This window comes from Medicago sativa, chromosome 8 (genome assembly GCF_051527215.1).
Source record: "Medicago sativa cultivar Bolivia chromosome 8, Bolivia_mono, whole genome shotgun sequence".
Classification (NCBI taxonomy): Eukaryota; Viridiplantae; Streptophyta; class Magnoliopsida; order Fabales; family Fabaceae; genus Medicago; species Medicago sativa.
In genome coordinates, this window is record NC_140756.1 from 36,717,635 (window position 1) to 36,725,295 (window position 7,661).

Here is a 7,661-nt window from a genome sequence, read left to right on the forward strand (position 1 = left end):
CATTTCTGGGCTGAAGCCATGAACACAGCTTGCCACATTCACAACAGGGTGACTCTAAGAACTGGTACCACAACAACTCTCTATGAGCTTTGGAAGGGAAGAAGACCTACTGTTAAATATTTTCATGTGTTTGGTAGCAAATGCTATATTTTACCTGATAGAGATTATAGAAGGAAGATGGACCCTAAGAGTGATGAGGGAATTTTTCTGGGGTACTCCACTAACAGCAGAGCCTACAAGGTCTACAATTCTAAAACTGAAACTTTGATGGAATCAATCAATGTAGTGATTGATGATATGCCTAAAGAGAGGGTTCCTGATGTTGATGATGATGTTGCAACACCTACTGGGGAAACAAATGCACCTACCCAGATGATTGAGTCTGAACTAGAGAAAGATGAAAATAATGATACTGAGCCAGATCAGATGTCCACTAAGAAGGGTCCTTCCACAAGAGTTCAGAATAATCATCCACTAGAACTTGTCATTGGGAATCCTGAAGATGGTATCACAACCAGAAGATCAGTGGGAGTCATTACTCTTGCTTTGTGTCGAAGATTGAGCCTAAAAATGTCAAAGAAGCTCTGACATATAAGTTATGGATTGAAGCAATGCAAGAAGAACTTAATCAGTTCAGAAGGAGTGAAGTGTTGGACTTAGTTCCAAGACCTGAAGGTGTGAATGTGATAGGCACCAAGTGGATCTTCAAGAACAAGTCTGATGAACATGGGATTGTGACCAGAAAGAAGGCAAGACTAGTAACTCAATGCTACACCTAGATAGAAGGTCTGGATTTTGATGAGACATTTGCTCCTGTTGCTAGCTGGAGTCTATAAGATTACTGCTAGGTGTATCTTGTATCCTCAAATTTAAGATGTTTCAGATTGATGTTAAGAGTGCCTTTCTGAATGGGTACTTGAATGAAGAGGTCTATGTTGAGCAACCTAAAGGATTTATAGATCCCAGCTTTCCCAATCATGTCTACAGATTGAAGAAAGCTCTATATGACTTGAAACAGGCACCTAGGGCTTGGTATGAGAGACTCACTCAATTTCTTGTGGGTTAAGGGTACAAGAAAGGAGGTACAGACAAGACCTTGTATGTAAAAGATGACAACGGTAGACTGATAATTGCCTACATATATGTTGATGACATTGTTTTTGGTGGAATGTCGAACAAGATGGTTCAACATTTCGTACAACAAATGCAATCTGAGTTTGAAATGAGCTTAGTTGGTGAATTGACCTATTTTCTTGGACTTCAAGTTAAACAAATTGAGGATTCAATCTTCATTTCTCAGAGTAAGTATGTCAAGAACATTGTGAAGAAATTTGGCTTGGATAATGGTGGTCACAAAAGAACTCCAGCTGCCACTCACTTGAAACTAACAAAGGATGAAGGAGGCATATCTGTTGATCAAAGCATGTACAGAAGCATGATTGGGAGTTTACTATACCTTACTGCTAGCAGGCCAGACATCGCCTTTGTTGTAGGGGTGTGTGCAAGGTATCAAGCTGACCCAAAGATGAGTCATCTTACTCAGGTGAAGAGAATACTGAAGTACATCAATAGCACCAGTGATTATGGGATTTTGTACTCATCATATGGTAATACTAAGCTGATAGGATACTGTGATGCTGACTGGGCTGGAAGTGCTGATGACAGGAAAAGTAACTCTGAAGGATGTTTCCTTCTAGGAAATAATCTGATTTCCTGGTTTAGTAAGAAACAGAATTGTGTGTCCTTATCTACTGCTGAAGCTGAATACATAGCAGCTGGGAGTAGCTGTTCTCAACTTGTTTGGATGAAGCAGATGCTAAAGGAGTATAATATGGAACAAGATGTGCTGACCTTATACTGTGACAACCTAAGTGCTATCAACATTTCAAAAAAAATCCTATTCAACATAGCAGAATAAAGCACATTGACATTCAACATCATTTCATCAGAGATCTTGTTGAGGAAAAGGTTGTGACACTTGAGCATGTAGACACAGAGGAGCAACTGGCAGATATTTTTACTAAGCCTTTGGATGCTAAACAATTTGAACATCTAAGAGGCAAGTTGGGAATTTTGCTACATGAGGAAGCCTAATCATCTACAGTGTGAGGTGTGCTGACAAACTTCTACTTTTGCACGTCTTTGTTATGTGGGGTATACAATCTATGATGTACTCCTGATGCTCTAAACACTTTTGTTTGGCATATTTTATGGCTAAAAAGGGGGAGAAAAATTGATGTTTCTTTGCTTATACTCCCTATTTGTATATGTGCTCTGCATGTATCTATAATATGCATGTTTGTGTATGCCTGATTGCTTATCTGTTATTATATGTTGTTGCAGTTTGCAACTATTTCAGGCTTGTGTGTAGATGTTGGCTCTCATGTTGCAACATCTTGATGGTTTGTTAGGTCTTCATGATAATCTGAGAATCTGTTCTTAGTAATTCTGGTTTGTACATGTTCCTTGCTGACATTCTCTGATATGTTGGAACATGTCTATGAAGACTGATGTAGATGTTAGCACTTGTGCTGCAACATCTATGTGCTTCTGAGATTCTGGTTTCTCAGATGTTGTACATGTTCCCTGCAAATACTCAATCCAAGGTTGGAAAATGTCTGTGAGACTCTGTGCAGATGTTGGCACTTCAGCTGCAACATCTTGATGTAATTCTGAGAGTTTTCTCAGAATTCTAGTGTACATGTTCCCTGCTACTTCTTATATTATGGAACAAGTCTGATGACTTTTTTCAAGTCTAAGTTTCGGTGTGTGACCTTTGATAGGTCTGCTAGCATGTATATGCTGATCGCTTGGTAGTTTGTGAATATTCCTTTGATTTCTTATGCCCAGATCCTGAATCTTTTATATCTATGCATTAGGAGCTTTTAAATGTCCAGATTCTCTGTATGCATGTGTTCAGGGGGAGTAATGGAATATTCCTGTAAGTAGTCACTCATAAGATCTTATATTCAGGGGGAGTGATACTTCTATGTGAGCTTGTGCTAGTCCAAGTTGGGTGAAGGATGTTGAGTCAGAGGTTTAAACATCTGCGTCTATCACTTGTAAGTTTGGGAACTTGTGTTACCTGACTTCTGTTTGCTGTTGGTGATAGTTATCTGAAGGCATCCTAGTCTATCACATGTAAGTATAGGAATTTATGTTTCTGTGCTTCTATGGTTGGTTGGTGACAGTACTCTGTAGGTATGGGAAATTTATTTTTTCCCTTGCCTCTATGTGTGGCAGGTACTCCTGTCTGATGTGCTAAAGGATGTTGGAACATCCTATTGTTTTATCTTGGCTTTTCGGGTGTCAAACATTGATTACGTTTGAACCTTTTAACCTTTGATATCTCATTTTTTCTTGGGAAGGGAAAAATAAGAAAAACCCTTGAGAATCGAGGTCCGGGAGTTGTTTTCGCTACGGGAAGGTGTTAGGCACCCATAACGACTATAGTATCCTATAGGAACCGTCTATACTTTCTACGCGCGCGCTTTATTTTTAAATGCTATTTGAAAGTGTTTATTTAAACCTAGGAGTTTACTAAGTGAAGAATTGGAGGGAGAAGAATGTTTGATTTTTTTGTTTTATTTGAATTGAAGGAATTTTGATTCCTTGCCTATGTACCCTTTTAAGGGATCAAATCCACCGTAGTTCTCTTCCAAAAATGTTTTTGTTTTTGTTGGTTGATTTTAAGTTTGAAAATGGGAATTTTGAAGAATGGAGATTGAGAGGCCTTAAAGGCATGAGATTTTAAGAAAAAGTGAGGTTTGATTAGTTATTTTGAAAAAAAGTCAAGTATGATTAATTTTCATTGAAATTTGATTAAGAAAATAAAAGAGAAAATGCAAAGGAGTTTTGACTCCTATATTTTTTGGAAAAAGGTTTTCAAGTGATGTTGTTCAAGTTTTTTTGAAAATTGATTTTTCCTAAGTGTAAATCCTAAACATTCATCTAAACATGCAATCCTAAACATACATCTAAACATGCATAACCTAGCCATACATCTAAAGTATCTATGTGATGTGTGTGCTAGTGTCGGTGTACATCATTAGAGTCCATTGTCCTTTACATCATTGGCCTAGATACATGCTATGGTCTTGCAAGAAATTAAAATTGCATAAAATAAATTACAAAGTCCCTAAGTTTTTACATGCTAAATCTTGGCAAGAATTAAATTGCAAGAAAAATAGAGATGAATATGAGATGAGATGGGGATGTTCATGAAAGGCTTATGGAACAAGAAACAAAGGATTTATAGCACAAGTGAAATGGAAACAAAATAACAAATGCATAGTAAAGTAGTTATAGCTTGCAAGTGAAGTAATCGAACAATTTTAGCAAAAAAGTGACAAAAGGACTTGAGATTCAATATAATTCTAAAGCAAGCTCAAGACCTAGATTCTCACAACATAAGGAAGTTTTAAGTGCCTTATTCCAAGGGAACAAATATGAGAACCAAGGAAAGTTAACATGCCAAAAATTATAAGGTTTTCAAGTTCTTTGTCCACTTTTATTTCACAAAAGATTTTCACATTATTTACCAAACACAAGGTACACAAGAACTAAATCAAAACAGCAAGCATACACCATATTAAGAGGCAAATTCACTTCAAAAGTTACACGTTCAAAGCCACAAGTATGTATCAATATCCAAGCCCAAAGTCACATCACAATTTTTCAAAGAAAGTTAACAAAAAAGTGAGCTAAAGGTAACAAAATGTCACACATGATCTTGAAGTGAATTTTGGCATGAAACCACATTCCAAAGAATAGGTTTCAGATGCCAAAATTACCACAAAGAATTCACAAAACTTGAAAGTTTTTTATAACAAAATTTTAACATGAATCAAGATATTGAATTAACAAGAACACAAAGTATTTTCATACACTCTTAATCAAGATTCAATCATGCAAACAACATCAAGATTTACCAAAAGACACAAGAAAATTAATAGGAATTTATTTGGAATTTTTATCAAAGTTTTGAGCACACAGTGGTGTAAACAGCATTGAACAGTGGTGTATTTAGCAAGAAATATAGCAAAAACGAAATCCACAGTGCATAGAGGCCCAAGTCCACACATATGTATGGATCTGGATCGTCCAGGAGCCTCTGAGGCGTTGGATTGATCCAGATCTTCCAAGACCTAGATCCAACTGTTCTCCAACGAGGGAGCATGGTAATATCATGTACGCACACACATGAGATCATAGGGAAGTATATAAGCAAGAATCACAAGAAAACCAACACAAACCTCATACGTTTCTCTCTCTAGAGTGAGAAGAAGAGAGAGAGAGTTTGCAAATTTGAGTCGTCTTCTTCGACGAGCATCAAGAACGCCGGCGCGGTTTTCGGTGACGGTTTTCGGCGGCGGTCATTTTTTCTTCTCCGATTCAGAATTTTTTTTAGTGTTTTAGAATGCTTTTCCTCTACTCTTCTCGGATACGAACTCAGATTTGCAGTAACACACACAGAACCTTCTAGATCTAACATTCAATCTTGCGAAAATCTTGAAGAGAAAAGGAGCAAGAAAGTTTCTGACATACCTCGCGTTATCAGCGTGAATCCGAGCTAGTCGTATCCTTCTTCCTTCTGTTTCCTTAAAACTTTGCGATTCCGTTTCTATTCTTCGAATTCGTTCTTGTTCCTCTTTGATTTGCTTCGATTGACTCTTGCTGTTATTCGTTCTGAAGGTGAGAAAAACACAAGAAGGGGGGTTGAATTGTGTTTTGAAAAATTCTTCGTTTCTCCTAAAAACTGAACACACTGATCAGAAGCTAGGTGAGACAGCTTCTGAAGTGATAATCAGAATCTAAATGCAGTGGAATAAAACAGAGAGAGAGAAGAAGAACGACACAAAGCAATTATACTGGTTCCTTCCACAAACCGGAAGTAGTCCAGTCCCCCTTGCACTTCCAAGGAGATTTCACTATGAGTAATATCTGATTACAAATGCTCAAGCACACAAGCAAGAGACTTCCAATGCTCAAGCACACAAGCAAGAGACTTCCTTTGCTCAAGAACACAATCAAGAGACTTCCTGCTCAAGCACAACTGCAAGAGACTTCCTAACTAAACAAAATTACACAGAAAATTGTTTAAGGTTGAACACTTGATATACAATCAGAGGTGCTCACAATACAAATCAGATACAGACTCAATGGACTTAAGAATTTCTAAGATATGACTTTGAGACACAGAAATTCTAAGTGAATGCAGAACAATTTCAGCAGAGGTTTGGTACTTGTGAAAATCTTGTGAGTCTTTTGTTCAGCGTTCTTGCATTACCAAATCTCTAGGTCTTCACTCCTTTATATAGAGGTGTGAAAGAGACGTTGTGAAATTGCCAGCACACCAAAGAGTCGTTGTTGAAGCTTGATCTTTCACCAATGATATTTTGCCTGATTTGGTTGTTGTCCTATGAAGAACAAATTTGAATTCCATTCCTTATCCAAAGGAACATCTATGCAGGCGAAGCCGTATTCTGGAGCTGTTTTCTTGTCTTGTAACGTGGACACAAAATAGAGTAGTGGAGAACGTGGTTGTACAATTCGTACAAAGTACAATGTCAACGCTTTCGTCCAAATTGCAAGCACAAGCCTTCAAACACCTTTGAAATGACCGTTGCAAAATTCCACTAATCCTTTGTTTGTGTTTTCGAATCCAATAGACAGCTTTTGCATTGATAATTCTTCAATTCTTGAATCTTTTGTAAATCCAGTTGAGATTCAGCTTCTGGTGAAATAGCTTCTGATGAGGCAGCTTCTGATGATGCAGCTTCTGATGATATGACTTCTACAGCTTCTGATGACGCAGCTTCTGATGATGTGGCTTCTGGACCTCTTGTCTTCAGAAGCACTATTCTTCAGGAGCAGCTTTACTTCAGGAGCGCTATTTCTTCAGGAGCAGCTTGACTTCAGGAGCGCTTTGCCTTCAGAATCATCTAAGCTTCATTTTCTTTTGCTCTTTATTTGCTCATTCAGAACCAATGATGATGTAACTTTATAATTATGGTCCTGTACACTTGAACAAATATTAGCTAGTCCAATTTACAATTTTTAATACCTTGTTATCATCAAAACTCTTTAAGGTTCATTGTTAAACACATTTTGTTCCAACAATCTCCCCCTTTTTGATGATGACAAACAAAAGTATTTAAAATTGATCAATTGTTGTTAATCTAATTAACAAGTTGACTTTGGGGTTCTGAGGTTTGTAAGCTCAGAGTCTGAGGTTTGTAAGCTCAAACTCCCCCTGAGTCTGATATTCTTTAAGGTGAGGTTTGTAAGCTCCCCCTAAGTTCTATCCAGGTTAATTAAATTCATTTTTCGCACAATAAAATTATCAGAGCTTTTAAAAAAAAATTGAATCATTGAAAGAATTAACTTATAGATAAGAAGAATGGTTCAATTAATTTTACTTGAATTTTGATACTTCTTCGTTCGTTCATAGCTTATACCAATAAGGTAAAAAAAATGATAGAAGTTTTTCAAAAATTTCAAATGCCATTAATGGGGCTCAGAGCCTTTAAATACTTGTCACATATACTCCCCCTTTTGTCATTATAAAAAAAATGAAATAAACAAATAAGCATAAAAGACAAAAAGATTTGAGAAAAACTCAAACAAAAGAGAGTATACAAGAAATTAATTAAACAAAT

At 36.9% G+C, this 7,661-nt stretch overlaps 1 pseudogene; it reads left to right on the forward strand.

Annotated features, from left to right (window-relative positions):
* Positions 1 to 1,180: 1,180 nt before the first annotated feature.
* LOC146898868 (secreted RxLR effector protein 161 pseudogene) lies at positions 1,181 to 2,400 on the forward strand (annotated as a pseudogene).
* The last annotated feature ends 5,261 nt before the right edge of the window (positions 2,401 to 7,661 follow it).